The 19333-nt window shown below is 38.0% G+C and overlaps 1 protein-coding gene and 1 pseudogene across 3 annotated transcripts in view; both read right to left on the bottom strand.

Annotated features, from left to right (window-relative positions):
• IPO8 (importin 8) overlaps positions 1 to 19333 on the bottom strand; it is a 214906-nt gene that overhangs the window by 190593 nt on the left and 4980 nt on the right. The gene's annotated exons all lie outside the window — the stretch shown is intronic.
• LOC138166412 (large ribosomal subunit protein uL3-like) lies at positions 6998 to 15711 on the bottom strand (annotated as a pseudogene).

The raw sequence follows: 19333 nt of genomic DNA, 5'->3' as shown, positions 1-19333 counted from the left end.
GGGGGGGGGGGGGGGCGCCTTGGAGGGATTGCCCTCTGTCCCAGGCCTCATACAAGATATGATGCTTGCTAAAAACACCTGGCTAAAAACACTATGCCATCTTTGTTCTCAGCACTACTTAGACTGTAAGATTCAGACCCCAAATTGTAATCTCACCCATGGAGGAGACGTCCTTCCTGGGACCCTCCCAAGTGGGACGCTTAATGGCTGTACCTGGGATTCCCCAGCTTGTGTGGTTAGGTGTTGGTGCTTCCCCACATCAGTGATGACTATAAATATGTGTATGTATACTGTGTTTCCCCGATAATAAGACACTGTCTTATTATTTTTTTGGAAAGAAAAACACCAGAGGGCTTATTTTCAGGGGAGGGCTTATGTTGTCCTGCCTCAGCTCTCCTCTGCGGCACTGCTCTCAATGGCGCCAGCAAGCAAATCACTGGGGAAGAACAGGATGACACGCTCACTGCTGCAGCTCTGACTGGATGCAGCTCAGAGTGCGGCATGCGTTTCACCCGGGGGAGGGGGGGACGGTGCAAACAGAGGGTACCATAATGTAGCGTGTAGCGCAGGGCATCACCTTCATTACAGCAGCAATCTCAATAGGGCTTATTTTCGGGGGAGGGCTTATTTTAGAGGAATCTTACACAGTAAGGGGAGGGCTTATTTTCGGGATAGGTCTTATTATCGGGGAAACATGGGGTGTGTGTGTGTGTGTGTGTGTGTGTGTGTATATTTATTTATTAATCATAGTTGCTCTTATCTTACTATTCCTAAGCCTTTTACTCTGTTATATCCAGTTTCCTTCTGATTCACCTATATTCTAAATAAACTATATTGGATCTTTTGAAGTGCCAAGTGTTCCGTTCACATGAATCCTGAACCTCCTTAATTGGACAGCTAGGTAAGCAGAGCCAAGAAAAAAACCATACACAATGACTATAACCAATGTAAATGAAAAGAACAAAGCATAATCAAAAAGTGAATGCTGCAAAATTGCAAGAAACAAGGATGGAACAAAAAAAAATATTCCCATGTGCTCCTTCAAAGAGGTGAAAGGTCCAGAGGTGTTACATGTGCCCCAAGTTTTTGACTTATTTGTTCTCTTCTTTTCCTGTTTTTTTTTTTAATTTAAAAAATACTGTGTTATATGGGATGCATCTATGGGAGAGGAAGGAAAATATGATATAAAAACTTGAATAAAAACTTTTTGAAAAAACAAGTAAATTTATAACCTAGAAATAAGAGGGCAGAATTAATAATAAAATAGAAGAGAATAGGAAAAGGTAGAATATAAAAGAAAACTTCTTAGAAAAGGATGACACAGTGAGTAAGATCACTGGCCCCAGAGTGGGGATGAACTGGGATCTAATCCGGGCTCTGATACTTAGCACCACACCCAGAAATAACTGGCCATGTAACCTTGAGCAAGTTACTTAACCCCAATTGCTTAAAAAAAAAAAGGATGCCACAAAAGAATTTCACCTAAGCTAAGTATACACTTATGGTGGGGAAAGAAAACAGTCAAAAATGAGGATATATAATTAGTGATTTTCCCTTTTCATATGAGAATATTTGCAAAGTTAACAAATATTTATTAAGCATCTACTATGTGCCAAGCACTGTACTAAGGGCTGAGGATACAGAGACTACCCCATCCCCCAAGAAACTACCTACTTTCAAGGAGCTCACAGTCTAATGGGGAAGAAAACAAACAACTATATACAAAATGTATGGGACAAAATGGAGATAATCTAAAAGGGAAGGAACTTACATTAAGGGAGATAAAGACTTCTTTGCAGAAGAGGGTATTTGAAGGAAGTCAGAAATGCCAGGAAACAGATATGGGGAAAGAGAAAAATCCAGAAATGGGGAGACAGTCGGTGAAAATGCCCAGGGTTAAGGGGATGGAGTGTCACTATATAACAGAGTACAGAAAGTAATTGCTTTACTTTAGTGAACTAATCTACACAAATTTTTGTATCATGACTCTATCCACAATAGTGGGAAAGGAAGAAGAAAGGGGTCTATGTATCTGTGGAGGGAGGGGGCCAGCAAAAGTTTCAAGGACACATGAAGGCTGAAGACAATGAAACAAAAGCAATAGGAGGAACATGTTGGACCTGTCCAGAACCAAGAACAGGGTGGAGAGGGATAGGGAAGGGTTGGGAGAGAGAGACAAGTGGGGACTGAACAGATAGGGGAGTGGGCAGAGTGGGACAAAGGTCTCTTCTCTTGGTGTCAGAGATCTCAAGCCAAGCCCCCACAATCCAACCACAAGGGCAAGTTTCTCTGTGCCTCTGTTCTGCTGCTTTTACTTGAATAACTCTTTTTAAGATTTTTTTTGTTTGTTTTTGGTAAGGGGAGCAGGGTGGAAGAACTCAGAGTACTGACCCAAGGGGCTGGAGCAAAGAGAGAAAACAGTAGTATACAAAAAAATGAAAGTTCACAGGAATATTAGAGCCAAATTCCAGAAGTCTCTGATTAAGGAGAAAATACTGCAAGCAGCCAGAAAGAAACAATTCAAATTATCATGGAACCACAGTCCAGATAAGACAAGATTTAGCAGCTTTTACATTAAAGTTCAAAGGTCTTGGAATATGACATTCTGGAGGGAAAAGGAGCTAGGATTACATACAAGAATCATCTACCCAGCAAAACTCAGTATAATCCCTCAAGTGGGAAAATGGAAATTCAACAGAGGACTTGAAAGTCCTCCTGATGAAAAAAACAGAACTGAACAGGAAATCTGATTTTCAAATACAAGACTCAAGAAAAGCATTAAAAGGGGCAGCTAGGTGGCACAATAAAACAGAGCACCAGCTCTGGAGTCAGGAAGACCTGAGTTCAAATCCGGCCTCAGACACTTAACACTTACTAGCTGTGTGACCCTGGGCAAATCACTTAACCCCAATTGCCCTGCCTTTCCCCCTCCAAAAAAAGCAAAAAAAATAAATAAATAAAAAGCATTAAAAGGTAAACAGGAAAGAAAAATTATAAGGAATTCAATAAGGTTAAACTATTTACATTCCTGCATGGGAAGATGATACTTGTAATTCCTAAGAACTTTATCATTATTAGATCTATTTGAAGAAATATACATAGACTGAGGACACAGGCATGAGTTGAATATGAGATTATATCTATAAAATACAATTAAGGTATGAAAGAAGAATGTACTGGGGAAAAGGAAGAAGGAAGAGGGAGAATGGAGTGTATTATCTCACATAAAGGAGACATTAAAGAGCTTTTACAGTGGAAGGGAAGATGAAGGTTGTCTGCAAAGAGGGATGGTGGTGGGATGCTTGAACCTTATTCTTATCAGAAATGGCACAAAGAGGGAAAAATATACACACTCAGCTGGATATAGAAATTTATCTTACCCTACAGGAAAGTTGGAAGAGTAGGTGATAAGAGAAAGGGGCAGGGCTGGAGAGGGCAGATTAGGAGAGATAGCAGCCAGAAGAAAAATATTTTTAGGATGGCAGGGTAAAAGTAGATAGAGTAGGATAAACAAGAGGGAAAATAAGATGAAAGGAAATACACAGTGAGTAATCTTAACTGTGAAAAAAAATTTACAGCAAGTTTCTCTGATAAATGCCTTATTTCTCAAATATATGGAGAAATGAGTCAAATTAGTGAAACTAAGAGTCATTCCCCAATTAATAAAATCGTCAAAGGTTATGAACAGGCAGCTTTCAGGCAAAATAATTAAAGCTATCTGTAGTTAGATGAAAAAATACTCTAGAGACAGCTAGGTGGTGCAGTGAAGAGAGCACTGGCCCTAGAGTCAGGAGGACCTCAGTTCAAATCCTGCCTCAGACATTTAACGTACTTAATAGCTGTGTGATGTTGGGCAAGTCGCTGAACCGCAATTGCTCTGCCTTCCCCCCCTCCAAAAAAGACAAATAAATAAATAAATCACTATTGATTAATCCACTATGTATTGACTGTCCCCCTCATTATATTAATTTGAGCTCCCTTCATTTTTCTACTATAAAATTTGAAAATTTATGTTCCTTGAATATTATTTGCAAATTATGTCTGATCAGTTTATCTAATCAGAATCAATATGTATGAATCAAATTCAGACTTAATTGTATAGGTCCTATTAGCAAAATTTGTAAGAGTTTAAATTCCCTATTTCTATATGCTAAATACAACCACAAAAAGTCTAATCTGTGAGCTTTTGCTGACCTATGGAAGGCTATGAATCAATCAGTGATAGGATATTTTCCTACCAAGGGACTTTCCAGGGGAGGCAAATCAATCTGGTGATAGGATTTTTTTTACCCGCCAAGGAACTTTCCAAAGAATTTTAGGGGATACTGGTCTACCTGGTGAGGAACTAATGTATATAGCATCAATCAATCAATCAGAAGTGAAATGCACCTATGTAAATGCTATAAAAGAGTTGCTCTGTCATATACATCCTTGACTATGGAAGAGTCTGGGATCCAATTTATTGGTATTTGCTAGACATACTAAGAAACGGATCATGCTTTAATCTTTGTGCCTGAGTTTCTATTTATCACAGATTTTTATCAGGATGTATCCACACCCACGAATTGTGATTTCACTATAAAAGGAAGTCCCCTAGTGAGGCAACTTCCCTCTACTAATGCATAATAGTAAATGTTCTGCAATGTACAGTTGTCTCAATCAATGAGAAGTAATTTAACCAAAGTAATTTAATCAAAGCCACAAACCCTTCATACATGTCAGAGACAGGACTTTAACTAAAAGCCTCCTGCCTCAGGGATTGCTTTCTATCCACTATATCATGAATGAAAACTGATGTAAAATTTTAAAACTGAAATCAAATAGGAAGACATAAAGAAATATATCCTAAATACTACTCACTATATCCTAGGGTTGCAAGAGAGTAATTCTACATTAGGAAAATAGTCATTTTAAAAAACAAAAGTAATGATGTAATAGGATGCAGAAAACACCCTGATAAAATCCAACATTCATTTATACTAAAAACCCTAAAAAGCATGGGCAGATACACCATTTTAACATGACAAAAGTGTAATATCTAAAAGCTAGCATAATTGTAAATAGAGAAATAGCAGTAGTTTTCCCAATAAATAAGCTCATTCTCCCCACTATTGTTAAACATAATTCTATATATGCTAAGGATGGTTTACTTAGAAAATACTATATAACTAGTAAAGAAACTAACTGAACAAATTAATACCTTAAGTAGTCAGGAAAAAAATCCACAAAAATCATCAGCGTTTCTATACAGCAGAAACAAAATCCTTTTTTTAAGCAATTGGGGTTAAGTAACTTGCTCAAGGTTACATGGTCAGTTATTTCTGGGTGTGGTGCTAAATAAGTATCTGAGCCCATATTTGATCCCCAGGTCATCCTGACACTGGAGCTGGTACTCTTACTCGCTGAGCCACCTGGCTGCCCCCAAAAACAAAATCCTTAAAGAAATAATATAAAGAGAAATTCCATTCAAAATAACTTCAAAAAGGCATAAAACACCCAACGATCTACCAAGCCTAAAGATTTATGAAAATTCTTTGTAGAAATAATGACAATCAGAGGGATATTCATTGCTCACAATTTTGTTTTACCAATACATATTTACTATATGTATACTATACCAATCATATTTACTATATGATATTAAACTAATTTACAGACTTTGCTCTTTACCTTCAAACTACCAAAGGGAAATATATACTTCACAGAATTAGGGGGGGAAGCAAAATCTACCTCAAGTCTAGGATCTTGTGGGAAAAAAGTAGACCCTGAATTACATTTCAAAGTAATATTACTTAAGTATCAAAATTCTTTAATACTAGTTAAGTAATAGAAAAGGAAAACAATGGATGTTATTGTTGTTGTTCAGTCATTTCAATTGTGTCACACTCTTCCTGATCCCATTTGGGATTTTTCTAGGCAAAGATACTGGAATGCTTTCCCATTTCCTTCTCTAGCTCATTTTATTTTATTGGAAGGGGAAAGACAAGGCAATTTGGGGTTAAGTGACTTGCCCAAGGTCACACGGCTAGTTTTTTATGTTAAGTGTCTGAGGCCGGATTTGAACTCAGGTCCTCCTGACTCCAGGGCTGGTGTTCTATTCACTGAGTCACCTAGTGGCCCCTCCAGCTCATTTTACAAACAAGGAAAAGGAGGCAAACAGATTAACTGATTTGCCCAGGGTCACACAGTTAGTAAATGTCTGAAGCTAGATTGGAAGTCAGAAAGATCAGAAAGAAAAAATCCTGACTCCAGGCCTGGTACTCTATCCACTGCACCACCTAGCTGCCCCAGAACAATGGAACAGACTAGAAAAAGAAGAATAAGAAACAAATGAACTTTTCAATAACCCTAGAAAATCAGACAAGATAAATTACTTGGAAAAGAGCTTCCATCAAAAGCTACATGGAAAATGTTTCGAATCACAAACAAAATAAAGTAACTCCAAAGTTCTACCTCACGTCCATCAAATTGATAGAGATGACATTAAAGGACAATGGCAATTGTTGGAAGGGATGTAGGAAGAGAAGCATACTAATACAATGCTGGCAGAACTCCAAATAGCTCCACCCATTCTGGCAAGCTAAACTGTTTATACCTTTTGACCCAATGATGCCACTATGAGGCATTATTTGACCAAAAGAGGTCAAAGAAAGGAAAATGACCCATTGTAAAGCCAAGCATGAGCAGCTTTCCAGAGGACTGCTGCTGTGAACAGTTTCAAGGTTCTGATTACATAATATAGTGAACTCTCTATTTATTCAGGAACAAACCAAGACAAAACATTGACAGAAATCAAAGTACAGCATTCACAATGTTACAGCATAACAAGTTATCACTAAAGTGGCCACATAATTCTCACCAAAGTAGTCACATAGTTTTAAGCAAAAGATATCATTCAGTAACAATTTAACTCAGTCATACTTAAGGAGGCCTTCTTAATGGACACAAAGCACAAAGGTCAAAATTCTCCACCCCTAAGTCACATTTTCTTCATCTCTCAGTCAAAAAGTCTTCTTTTTTTTTTTTTAATTTTGAAAAATTTATTGTGAATCCACCAGCTCCACACTGATCTGCAAAAACTAAGCAGCTTCTTCTTTAGCGACACAGTCTTTTTTGAGTGGTCCCATGAAAGCTTTCTTCTCCTCCACGGTCTGGAACCGACCATGACCAAATTTGGAGGTGGTGTTGATGAACTTCAGGTCAATTTTCTCCAGGGCACGGCGTTTGGTCTGTACCGGCAGAGACTTCCACAGGGTAAGGACACGCTTCTTGGTCCCAACAACACAGCCTTTCAGCATGACAAAGTCATTGGTCACTTCATGTAGTGGACGAAGCCTCCCAGAGGGTTGATGCTATTGTCAGAGAGATCATAATCGGTGGACTCGTTTTTAAATCAGCTTGCCATCCTTGATCTGGTAGCCCTGGCCAATCTTGTAGATCTTCTTGTTGATCTCAGTGCGATGGTGGTAGCCTTTCTGACCAGCTCGAGCCACAGAGAAGGCCACGCAGGCAGGATGCCAAGCTCCAATACATGCCACCTTACGCAGGCCTCGGTGGGTTTTTCGGGGCAATTTCTTTGTGTGCCAGCAGCTGGTTATACCTTTGTAGCCCTTCCCCTTGGTCACTCCAATGACGTCAATCATCTCATCCTGCCCAAACATGGTGGACACAGGCACCTGCTGTTCCAGCTTCTCCCGGGCCCAGTCCAGCTTCTCAGCCACGCTGCCGCCATTCACCTGGATCTCCATCAGGTTGGACTTCCTCTGCCTCAGAGGCAGCAGGCACATCTGGGTGTGAGCAATGATGTGGATCACCTGGCAGTACTTCTTCATGCTGCTGAAGTCTTTCTCCAGCTGCTTTTTGCCGTCATCGTCCTGCCATTTCTTGCAGTACTTGGTGAAGGCCTTCTTCTTGGACTTATGCCAGTTCTTATAGAATCACCTCTTACACTCATCACTGATGTGCTCAGCAAAGATGGTTTTGAAGCTGCACAGGCCCCGGGGGGTCTGCATGTAGCCCACGATGCCTACAATGACCATGGGGGGCGTCTCCACGATGGTGACGGCCTCAATGACTTCCTTCTTGTTGACCTTCAAGCCAGGCCTGTCCACCTCCTGCACGATGTGGGTCATGCCGGCCTTATAGCCCAGGAAGGCTGTCAGGTGGATGGGCTTGGTGGGGTCATCTTTGGGGAAGCTCTTCACCTTTCCTTGGTACCTGCTGCTTCTCTTTAGAGGCAGGAAGCCCAGAGACCCATGCCTGGGAGCTGAGAACTTCCTGTGGGGCATGCTGCCGCTGTTGCATCTGCGCCTGCCACCGGGTTGGAAGAGCAAGTCTTCTTTCTTCTTAATTAGAGATTAGTTTCCAATCATCAATTCAATCATCCTCAAGAAAACAAAGTCCTCCCACCCCTAGGCCACACTAAATCATGATCTTCTAAGTTAGCATTAAACACCCAAGGAAAAGTCTTTTCATCTCGACTTGAGGCAGGCTCTCAGCTTCCATGGTTCTTCTTCCATGGTCCCAGACCTGCCCAAATTTATCCAACTGTCACCTGCATTTAAAAGCATGAAGTTTTCAGTTCCTTGTCCAGCTCCTTGTGCAGTTCCTGTTCCATACTGAAGCACACAGTGTCTAGTTCACCTCAAGTCCTTTACGGTTTCTGTTCCTGGGAAGACAAAGGTTAACAAAGCCACAATAACATTCATTCACATTGCTGGCAACCTCATCAATTCACTTTCTGTCTGTGAAATCAACATAGACCCAACAACAAGGTCTGAGAAATCAACACAAATCATCAGGGTAGTCCCAGAACCTCTGAAAAGATCAGTAAGACCCTCTTCCAGGATTTCTGTAAACATACAACAAGAAAATCCTCTTTCAGGGCTTCTGAACTAGCAGTAAGGTCCCAGGGCTTCTGTAACAACAGCAATGTCCTCTATCAGCAGACGAATCTGACAAAGTAACATCAAAACAGACAGAAAGTTCTGGCACCACAGCCATGCTTCCTCTTTTCATTTTTCAGTTCTTCTCCATTCTCTTCTCAGTTCTTCTCAATTCTCAGTTCTGCCACCACAAGTTCTGTTCTCAATTCTCTCTCTCTCCATCCTGAGCCTCTCCTTATATGTGACCATTAGCTCCTCCCTGCCCCACCCCTTCCTGTTGCATCAGCAACAGGAGTTCACAGGTTCTTTTCTTAATAAACTTGAAATAAGGTGCTAAGTACTTGTTTGCTTGCCATTACAAGGGGCAGGGGAAGATCTTCAAATCCCCATTACCATTATACCCATATGTATAAAAAGCAACACTTTCTATTGCACCAAAGAACTGGAAACCGTGGCCATCAAGAGAAATGGCTGAAAAAACTGTGAAACACTGATATAATGAAATGTTACTGAACTGTAAAAAATGACCTAAAAGGATGGATTCAGAGAAACCTGGGAGGACTTGTAATGAACCACTAAATAAGTAGAAGTAGGAAAATAATCTAGATAATAACCATAAAAATGTACAGGAAAACAAATCTCAAAGACTTAAGAGTTCTGATCAATGCTCTGAACAATCATGACTTTAGAAGATAAAGCATGTTTCCCCACATGTTTTAGGAAGAGGAAATGGGCTAGAGGTTCAGAATCAGACATATATTTAAAGACAAAATCAATAGGTTGATTTGTTTTGCCTGACTAGACCTTTTGATTAGAAAACTGGGGTGAAAGGAGTGTTGGTGAGTTATGAAGATGCAAATGAAGAAAGAAAAGATCATTAATAAAGCATCTTAAAAGCACACAGAAAAAAAACAAAATTCAAAAGGGAAGACAGAGTAGTTTTGTTATATTAAATATGATAAGTACTTTTCAAAGTACTTATGACAGAAATAATCCTTTTTTCTTTTTTTATTAAAGTTTTCCTGTTTCTTAATGTTTCTAAGTTCATAATAGCTTAAGCTATCAAATGTATCTGTGATCTCACTCATTTGGGAGTTGTCTTCAGAGATAAAATCATGACTGTCTGCCCATGCCCAAGCACTTCAATGACTGTGATATTAGGGTCCAAATGCGGTGATTCTACTACCCTAAGAAAAAGGTTTGCTATAATACATTTTGCTTTTCCCCTTTTCTTCTGTGTGTACTATTCTTCCCATATTTATCCTTGAATGACCTCATAGATACCTTGCCAAATTTTCTTTTAACAAGTTTGAAATTCCAATGCTCCTCTTTCCTTTATAATAATGCTTGTAATCATCCATCATCCCTCTTTGCAAGATTACATAGCCAAGTTTATAATAGTCTGATCTGGTGTTGGTACTTTTGATAGTCATCTCTCTCTGCTTGGTAAGTCAAGTAATAAGTTTTCTTTTTTTATTATTCTTTTTTTTTTCTTTTTGGAGGGCAATTGGGGTTGTGACTTGGCCAAGGTCACATGGCTACTTTTTGTGTTAAGTGTCTGAGGCCGGATTTGAACTCAGGTCCTCCTGACCCCAGGGCTGGTGCTCTATTCATTGCGCCACCTAGCTGCCCCCCCATTTTAAAAATTTTATATAGCTTTTGAAATAATTCAGAGTTAAATCTTCTGAATAGTAGGTCATCTACTTTTCTCATTTTTATTCTTTGTTCTTGTTTAATATAACTTCTGATCTTAGTTTGGATGGGTCAAATGTTATAATAAAATAGCTTTTTTAAATCCCTAAATGACAACTTCTGAGAAAACTTGAAAGCAGCAGGAAAGAATTATGTTTAGGCCAATATCTCATAAGACCAAATCTTCTACCACATACCACACAATAAGCATTGAATCACTATGAGACCTCAATACAAAAGATTACACCAAAAAATATAGAGAGAACACAAGCAGATACCTTTCAAAGCTATGGCCGAGGGAAGAATTCTTAACAAAAGAAGAGATAGAGGCAATCACAAAGATAAAAGTTTCAACTAGATGAAATTTTAAAAAACTTTTATAAAGACAAAAATCAATGCAGATATGGGAAACTGACAATTAGCAAAAAAAAAAATCCTTGTATCAAATACCTCTATTATTTCAAATATAGAAATAATCTATGTAAGTATACAGAACCAAAAGCTATTCCTCTTACCAAAGTAATCAAAGGATATGAATAAATTGTTCTCAAAAGAATTTTAAACTATTAACAACATAGTCCTATAAGAAGTGCACATTTAAAATGGCAAAGATTACAAAAGATGTAAATAGTCAATGTTGGAGCACAGAGTCCCAGTGAGTGCTTATTAATCCAGCTGATATGAGCAAAGGGCTATAAAATTGTGCATACCCTTTGATCCAGCAGTACCACTACTAGATCTATATCCCAAAAAGATCACATAAAAGGGAAAGGGTCCACATATACAAAAATATTTATAGCAGCTCTTTTTGTGGTGGCAAAGAACTGGAAATTGAGAGGATGCTCATCAACTGGAAAATGGCTGAACAAGTTGTGGTATATGAATGCAACAAAATATTATTGTGCTATAAAAAATGATGAGCAGCAGGCAGGTTTCAGAAAAACCTAGGAAGACCTATAATGAACTGATGCTGAGTAAAAGTAAGCAGAACCAGAAGAGCATTATACAGAGTAACAATAATATTATGTGAATATTATGATCAACTATGGCTCACTTAGCTCTTGTGAGCAATACAATGATCTAAGACAATTCCAAAAGACTCATGATGCAAAAGGCTATCCCCATCCAGAGAAAGAATCTGAATGCAGATCAAAGCATACTATTTTCACTTTTTTTGGATGGGTTTTTTTTCGTTTTGTTTTGTTTCTTCTTTTACAATATGACCAATATGGAGAGATGTTTTACATTATTACACATGTATAACCTATATCAGATTGGTTGCTGTCTTGGGAAAGGGGAAGGGAGAAAAATTTGGAACTCAAAAATCTTTCAAAAAAATGAATATTGAAAATTGTCTTTATATGGAATTGGAAAAAATAAAATACTATTCAAAAAAGAAAGAAAGAAATTTAATTCTCCCTTTACAACTAAGTCTTCTACATAAAATCTGGACATAAAAAAGTACAAAAGCCAGAAAACTCCTCTTTTTCACAAATTTTCCTACTGGCATCTATTTGGCTATCTATGCTACTTTAATGATTTTTCTCCATGGCTTTTCTTCCTTAAATTTCCAAAGGCTGTATTTTCACTATGCCAGACTTAACTGTTTTCATTCTGTCTTCTCTTTTCCAAATGTTACTGACACTCTCACCTTCATTCATCAGTCTCTCTGATTCCATCATCTGGGATTAAATCAAGATTAGAAAACATATCATTTTATTTCCTGGCTCATATCACTAAAACAGTTTGTCCTTGGTGTTTTTCCTTCTAGGGACATTTTTATTAAACGGTAGTAGGGGGGAAACCCTGAAAAAAAAAAACACATTTCAGGAATAAACAAATAAATAAATACATATATACATACATACATACACAAATGCTTGTTGACGTCATGACTGACCTCCAATCCCTCAATCGTTTAGAACTATCCCAAGGGAGAGGATTCTAGGAAGATGGTGGAGTAAGCTATAAAATTTCAAGCTCTCAAGATTTTCCTCCACAAAAGAGATGAAATAGTGCCTCAGGGCACATACACATAAATAAGAGTAGGGGTAGAACATGGGTCCTCCTAAAACAATCATAAGATTTTAAGAAAAGTTCCAGGACTAGGTTTCCTCCCAGTGAAGAGTAAACACTTCCTAGCTTGGGACTTTAAACAACAAGCTGCAAGCACTGGGGTTAGCTAGATTGGGAGGCTGCCTCTGCCCCAGCCACAGGAACTTTTACCACAGGGACAATGAAGGGAGTTGGGCATCAGAGCTATGGAAGATCTAGGGATCCTCTGCTGAAAAGGAATGCCAGACCCAGTTGTGCTGCTGGGACGTGGTGGGGGTGAGAAGGAACCAGCACTTACAGCAGGCTGGAGGTCTTGGTTTGAGTTCAAGGTCAGAGGGGAGAACTGAAAAGGATCTGAAGCCAGAGGTGCCATCCCCCATACCCCAGGAATAGAGGTGACTAAACTATTACCAAAAGAATGCACAGGCAAAGGAGAAAGAATCCAAGCATATGGGGCAGCTAGGTGGCGCAGTGAATAGAGCACTGGCCCTGGAGTCAGGAGGACCTGAGTTCAAATCCCACCTCAGACACTTAACAAAAAAACTAGCAGTGTGACCTTGGGCAAGTCAGTTAACCCCAACTGCCCTACCTTCCCCCCTGCAAAAAAAAAAAAAAGAATCCAAGCATAGACAGTAACCATGGGAATACACAAGACCAGGTTCTTCTTCAGAGAATGATAAAGAAGCAAAGAAACCCTACTCTCCCTCAAAGAGTAAGGTCAAATGGTCACCTGCCTAAAAAGAATTCATTGAAGAACTTAAAAAAGAATTTAAACATCAAATGAGAGAGATAATCAAAGAAAAACAAGATTATGAAAAAGAACTGAGCAAGGGGAAGTTGGAGAAGTTAAAAGAGATGAAGAAATTTTTTAAAAAATATATAAAGAATGAAAAAATAGATGAGAATGAAAAACATCTCATAAGAAAAACAACTGTTCTGGAAAACAGATCAAGAAGAGAAAACATAAGAATAATCAGACTACCTGAAAACTATGATTAAAAAAAGAATCTTGATACAATAATACAAGAAATGATTATAGAAAATTGTCTTGAAGCATTAGAACAAGAGGGGAAAACAAATTTAAAAAAAAATCCACCAATCAGCACCTGAAAGAGATCCTACAAGGAAAACTCACAGGAATATCATAGTCAAATTTTAAATCCCCCACCTCAAGGACAAAAATATTATGCACAACAAGAAAAAAACAATTTACAGATGGCAATACCACAATTAGAATCACACAACACGTAGCAGTAGCGACACTAAAAGATCTTAGAACACTATATATCAAAGAGCAAAAGAACCGGGCTTCTGGCTGAAAATATCATACCCAGAAAAGCTAAGCGTAATTCTGAATGGGAAATAAAAGGACTTTTAATGAATTGTCAGATTTTCAGGACTTTGTTTAAAAAAAACAAAAACTGAACTCAATAGAAGATTTGACACACAAGAGCCAAGAGAAATACAACGTACATACCAATTAGAAGGGATTCAAAAAGGATGGAATGTTTACATTTATGTATGTAAAATGTAAAACCTAAAATGTAAAAAATATGTAAAAATGTAATTAGGTAGCTTATAAGAAAGACTGGGGTAGACCTGAGAATGATATGACTTCAAAAAGTTCATTCAAGAACAGCTAAGAGGGTAATTATCTTATACAAAAGAGGTGTGAGAGGAAGAACCAATACAGAGGGAATTAGATAGGGGAGGGAGGCTGTTAGTTCTGGTAACCTACTTTCACTGAAAATGGGTTCAAGAGGAAAAAATACATATACATCTAGAAGACTATAGAAGTCTTCTAAATTTAGAAAGAAATAAAACTCTTAAGGGGATAGGGAGGGGGTGAGGACAAAGGAGTGATCTTTATTTTTTTAAGTTAAGTTATTTATTTTTAGTTTTCAACATTCACTTTCATAAGTTTTAAATTTTCTTCCCCTTCTAATCCTCCCCCCTCCCCAAGATGGCACACAATCTGATATAGGTTCTATATATGCATTCCTATTAAAACATATTTTCACATTAGTCATATTGTATAGAAGAATTAGAATGAATAGGAGGAACATGAGAAAGAAAAAAACAAAGCAAAACAAAAAAAAAGAAAATAGACTGCTTCTCTCTGCATTCAGGCTCCATAGTTCTTTCTCTGTATGTGGATGGCATTTTCCATCGTGAGTCTTTTTTTTAAAACTGTGTTAGGTCCTTGCATTGCTGAGAAAGGTTTAAGTCTATCAGTCAGTCATCACACACTATGGCTGTTACTGTGTACAGTGTTCTCCTGGTTCTGCTCACTTCATTCAGCATGAGTTCATAAGTCTTTCCAGGTTTTTCTGAAATCCACCTGTTCATCATTTCTTATAGCAAAATAGTATTCCTTTACATTCATACACCACAATTTGTTCAGTCATTCCCCAATTAATGGGCATTCCCTCAATTTCCAGTTCTTGGCCACCACAAAAAAAGAGCTGCTATAACTATTTTTGTATGTGTGGGTCCTTTTTCTGTTTGTATGATCTCTTTGAGATACAGCCCTAAAAGTGGTATTGCTGGGTCAAAGGGTATGCACATTTTTTATAGCCCTTTGGGCATAGTTCCAAATTGCTCTCCAAAATGGTGGGATCAGTACACAACTCCACCAAAAAAGAATTAGTTTTCCAATTTTCCAACATTTATAATTTTCCTGTTTTGTCATGTTAGCCAATCTGATAGGTAAGATGTGGTACCTCAGAGCTGTTTTGATCTGCATTTCTCTATCAATAGTAATTTAGAGTATTTTTTCATATGACTAAAGATAGCTTTAATTTCTTCCTCTGAAAACTGCCTCTTCATATTCTTTGATCATTTACCAATTGGGAAATGACTCATATTCTTATGAATTTGACTCAGTTCTCTATATATATTTTAGAAATTAGGCCTTTATCAGAGACACTGGTTGTAAAAATTCTTTCCCAGTTTTCTGCTTGCCTCCTAATCTTGGTTGCATTGGTTTTGTTTGTGCAAAAACTTTTCAATTCAATGTAATCACAATTATCCATTTTGCATTTCATAATGTTCTCCATCTCTTGTTTGGTCATAAATTTCTCCATTTTCCATAAATCTGACAGATAAACTATTCCATGTTCCCCTAATTTGCTTATAGTATCAGCCTTTATATCTAAATCATGTACCCATTTGGACTTTATTTTGGTAAACAGTGTCAGACATTGGTCTATGCCCAGTTTCTGCCATATTATTTTCCACTTTTTCCAGCAGTTTTTGTTAAATAGTAAGTTCTTATCCCAGAAGATTACTATCATCACTGACTTAAAGGATCTTTAGATGGGAAAGTGAGGGGATAATTTAAAAGGGGGATATAGAAGGGTGTTTAGATTTAGGGAAATGGGAGGATAAGGGAGGGATTCTTGAAAGGATAAGGGAGGGATTTTTAAAGGGGAGCATGAGAGAATAGGTCAAAGGAGTGTACAAAAGGGTGTTCAGATTTAGGGGAATGGAAGGAGAAGGGGTAGGTTAAGTAATAACAGGGCAAGGTAGTGGGTAGAAGCAAAGTAGAGGAGTTACAAGAGATACGAAAAAAAGATTAGAAGTAGAATCTCTTAGGGAAAGTAGATGTTTATGTATGATGTGTGCATTTATGCGCATATATGTATATGTATGTGTGCATGTGTATATGTATATCCACACTTAATTGTAGCCTTGGGGTAGGTGGAAGGTGAGAGGAAGGGTGGAAAAAATACCAAAGTAAAAAGTATACAGCAGAGAACAAAAGAAAACCTACAAGGAAGCAAAGATGGACAGCTTTCAACATAACATGCAGTATTTAATATATAGGCTTTCTTGAAATAGAAAGTTATTGCCATATATTCTTAATCCTCTCCTACATTCTGCTGTGCACATGATCTTTTTTCTTTTCTTATTTTATATTTAAGTTTCTTATTTAATATTTAATTTATATATAAATTTTATATGTAAATATAATATTTTATATTATATTTATATTCTTTTTTACTGTGTATTTAAGTTTTAGTATTTGTCTAAAATTTAAAAAAAAAATTTTTTTAAGAACTATACTAGGCCACAGGGATAGTTCTAACCTGCCCTAGCTATATTCTTCTCCCTTCCCAATTTTGACAGGACGGTAAATCAGTTAAATTCTATATTATCCACCACTCTTGAAACCTTTATCTCCTTATTCTATTACTTACCAAGTCTGGCCAAACTCTAATCCTGGATAACTACCACCCATTTACATGCTGCTGAACACTGCTAAAGGAAAATCATGATGACTGAGTCCACTACAAATTTAAACTAGCTAATCTGAACCAGGCCCTCAATGTAATGAGGCAATCATGCTACTCTTCCCTAGTTGATTTCCTATCACACTAACTACAGAAGCTGTTCTAAATCTCATCTCTCTTCAAATGTCCCATACAACCCTTTCTTCTGCTCATACTTCAACAAAACAATGGAGGCCATTGAATAAGATCTTCTCCCCTCATCCTCTTCTCACAGCCTTCTGATATTTTTACCAACTCTCTCTCTCTGATGATGAGGTAATCCTCTGCTTACCAAGGTCAGTATCTCTCTACATACCCATAAGCTCATCCCCTTTCATCTTCTCCACTCTGCCCCACCATATAAACACTCTCTCTACTCTTCACTGTCTCCCTATCTGCTGGTTTCTTCCCTACTTCCTATAAACATGCCCTAATGTTTCTCATCCTAAAATTTAAAAAAAAACAAACCTTGCTAAATCCTACCATGCTATCATCTCATCTCTCCTACTCTTTTCAACTAAACTCCTTGAAAAAGACTTGGTGAATCCAATTCCTCCCTTCTTACTCTCTTCTAAACCCAATGAAATCTGACTTCCAACCTCAAAAATCAACTGAAACTATCACCCAAATCTAATGGCCTCTTTTCATGACTCATTCTTCTTGACCTCTCTGCAGCATTACACCACTGACCACTTTTTCCTCCTGGATACTCTCCTCTTTGGGTCTTCATGACTTACTCTCTCTTGGCTTATTCCTTCCTACCTGTCTAAACTCCTCATTCTCTTCCTGGCTCTCCAACCATGTCAGAACCAATACTTTTGGGTGTCCTCCCACAAGAATCTGCCCTATGCATCCCCTTCTATACCAGAAATTCTTAATTTTTGTTTGTTTATTTTATGGGCTCCTTTGTCAATTGGTGAAGTACCCCTTCTAAGAATAAATGCATCAAATAGATGCATAAAATACATAGGATTATAATGAAAATTAATTATATTGAAATAGTTATCAAAATGTTATCATCTCTATGCAGATGATTCTTCTATTTATCCAGTCCTATTATCTCTCCTTAATACCAGTCCTAAAGGACAAAATGCCTGTTATAAATACCTAACTGGATGTCCTGTAGATTTCTCAAACTCAACATGTCCAAAACAGAATTCATTATCTTTTCATCCCAAACCCACCCCTCTTGGGAACTTCAATGTACCACGATAATCCCACAAATCCAAATGGCTGCCAAATCTTAGGATTTCTTTCTCTCAATACCTCTTTCTTATATAAGTCCCCTTCTTTCCACATTCCCAACCACCACCCTAGTTCAGGCCCTTATCACCCTTAACCTGGACTATCCTTCATATACATAATAAAATGATGTTTTAAAGGTAGTCTGACTATGTCATTCTCCTACTCAAAAAACTCCAGGTCATCATTATTACATCTAAGATCAAATATGAAGTCCTTTGGTATATTTAAAACTTCATTAACCTGGTCTCTTCCTAGTTTCCTTACATTCTTACACTCTTCCACATACTCTAAAATCTAGGCATACTGGCTTACTAGCTGTTTCTCATGCATAATGCTTCATTCTCCAAGGGTTATCAAGAAAGTTCGTAAATATGATCAGTGTGATTAGAAAGCTCATATCACTAGTCATCAGAAGTTGCACAAAGAGGAGAAATCCTTTTAATGTAATCAGTGTGGAAAAGAATTCAAATATCAATCTAGATTTTTTAAGCATTAGAGGATCCACAGAGGGGAGAAATCCTATAAATTTAATTAGGGCGGCAAAGGATTTGTTTAGAGTACAGCTCCAAACATTCAAAAGAGAATTGATTTGGGAGAAAAACTCTATATATGTGGTGCAAGTAGGAAAAGATTCAAACAGCATTCAAATAAACATCAGAAAATCTGTCTGTGACTTTGCAATGGCTAGTCCCACACCTAAAATGTTCTTTCTCATCTTCCAACTCCTAAGATTCTTTGGCTCCCTTTAAGATTCTGTTGAAATACCATCCCATCTCAGACCCAAGTAGAATCAGCCCAGTCCAAGATCCCCAGAAACAGCTGTGCCCCCTAGGCTACCTGTCCTGTTTTCATCTTGGCTCTCATAGCCCCATCAATAAGGGCAGCAACCCATGCAGCAAAGGGACTTGCCATCCCTGCCACCAATAACAACAACCACTAATCAACCACCAATGGGCAGGTAAGCCCAAGAGACCCAGGAAAGCAGTACTCAACTACCCCTTAGATCCCTGGCTTCACTTGTAGACCTGCCCTTGCACCCACTTTCCAGAAAAACAACCTTTTTGCAGATTCAACCTGATGATTATCTCTGAATGTGAAGCAGCACCACAGCGTCTTGGGCTTAAAAAAAAGTTCTTATCACCAAAGTCCTCAGCTCTGTTAAGTGGTTCAAAATGAAAAACT

This window comes from Petaurus breviceps, unplaced genomic scaffold (assembly GCF_028583685.1).
Source record: "Petaurus breviceps papuanus isolate PSGF00001 unplaced genomic scaffold, PetGlider_PUasm1.0 221, whole genome shotgun sequence".
Classification (NCBI taxonomy): Eukaryota; Metazoa; Chordata; class Mammalia; order Diprotodontia; family Petauridae; genus Petaurus; species Petaurus breviceps.
The sequence above is the reverse complement of the archived record's forward strand: the minus strand, read 5'-3'. Positions and strand labels throughout refer to the sequence as shown.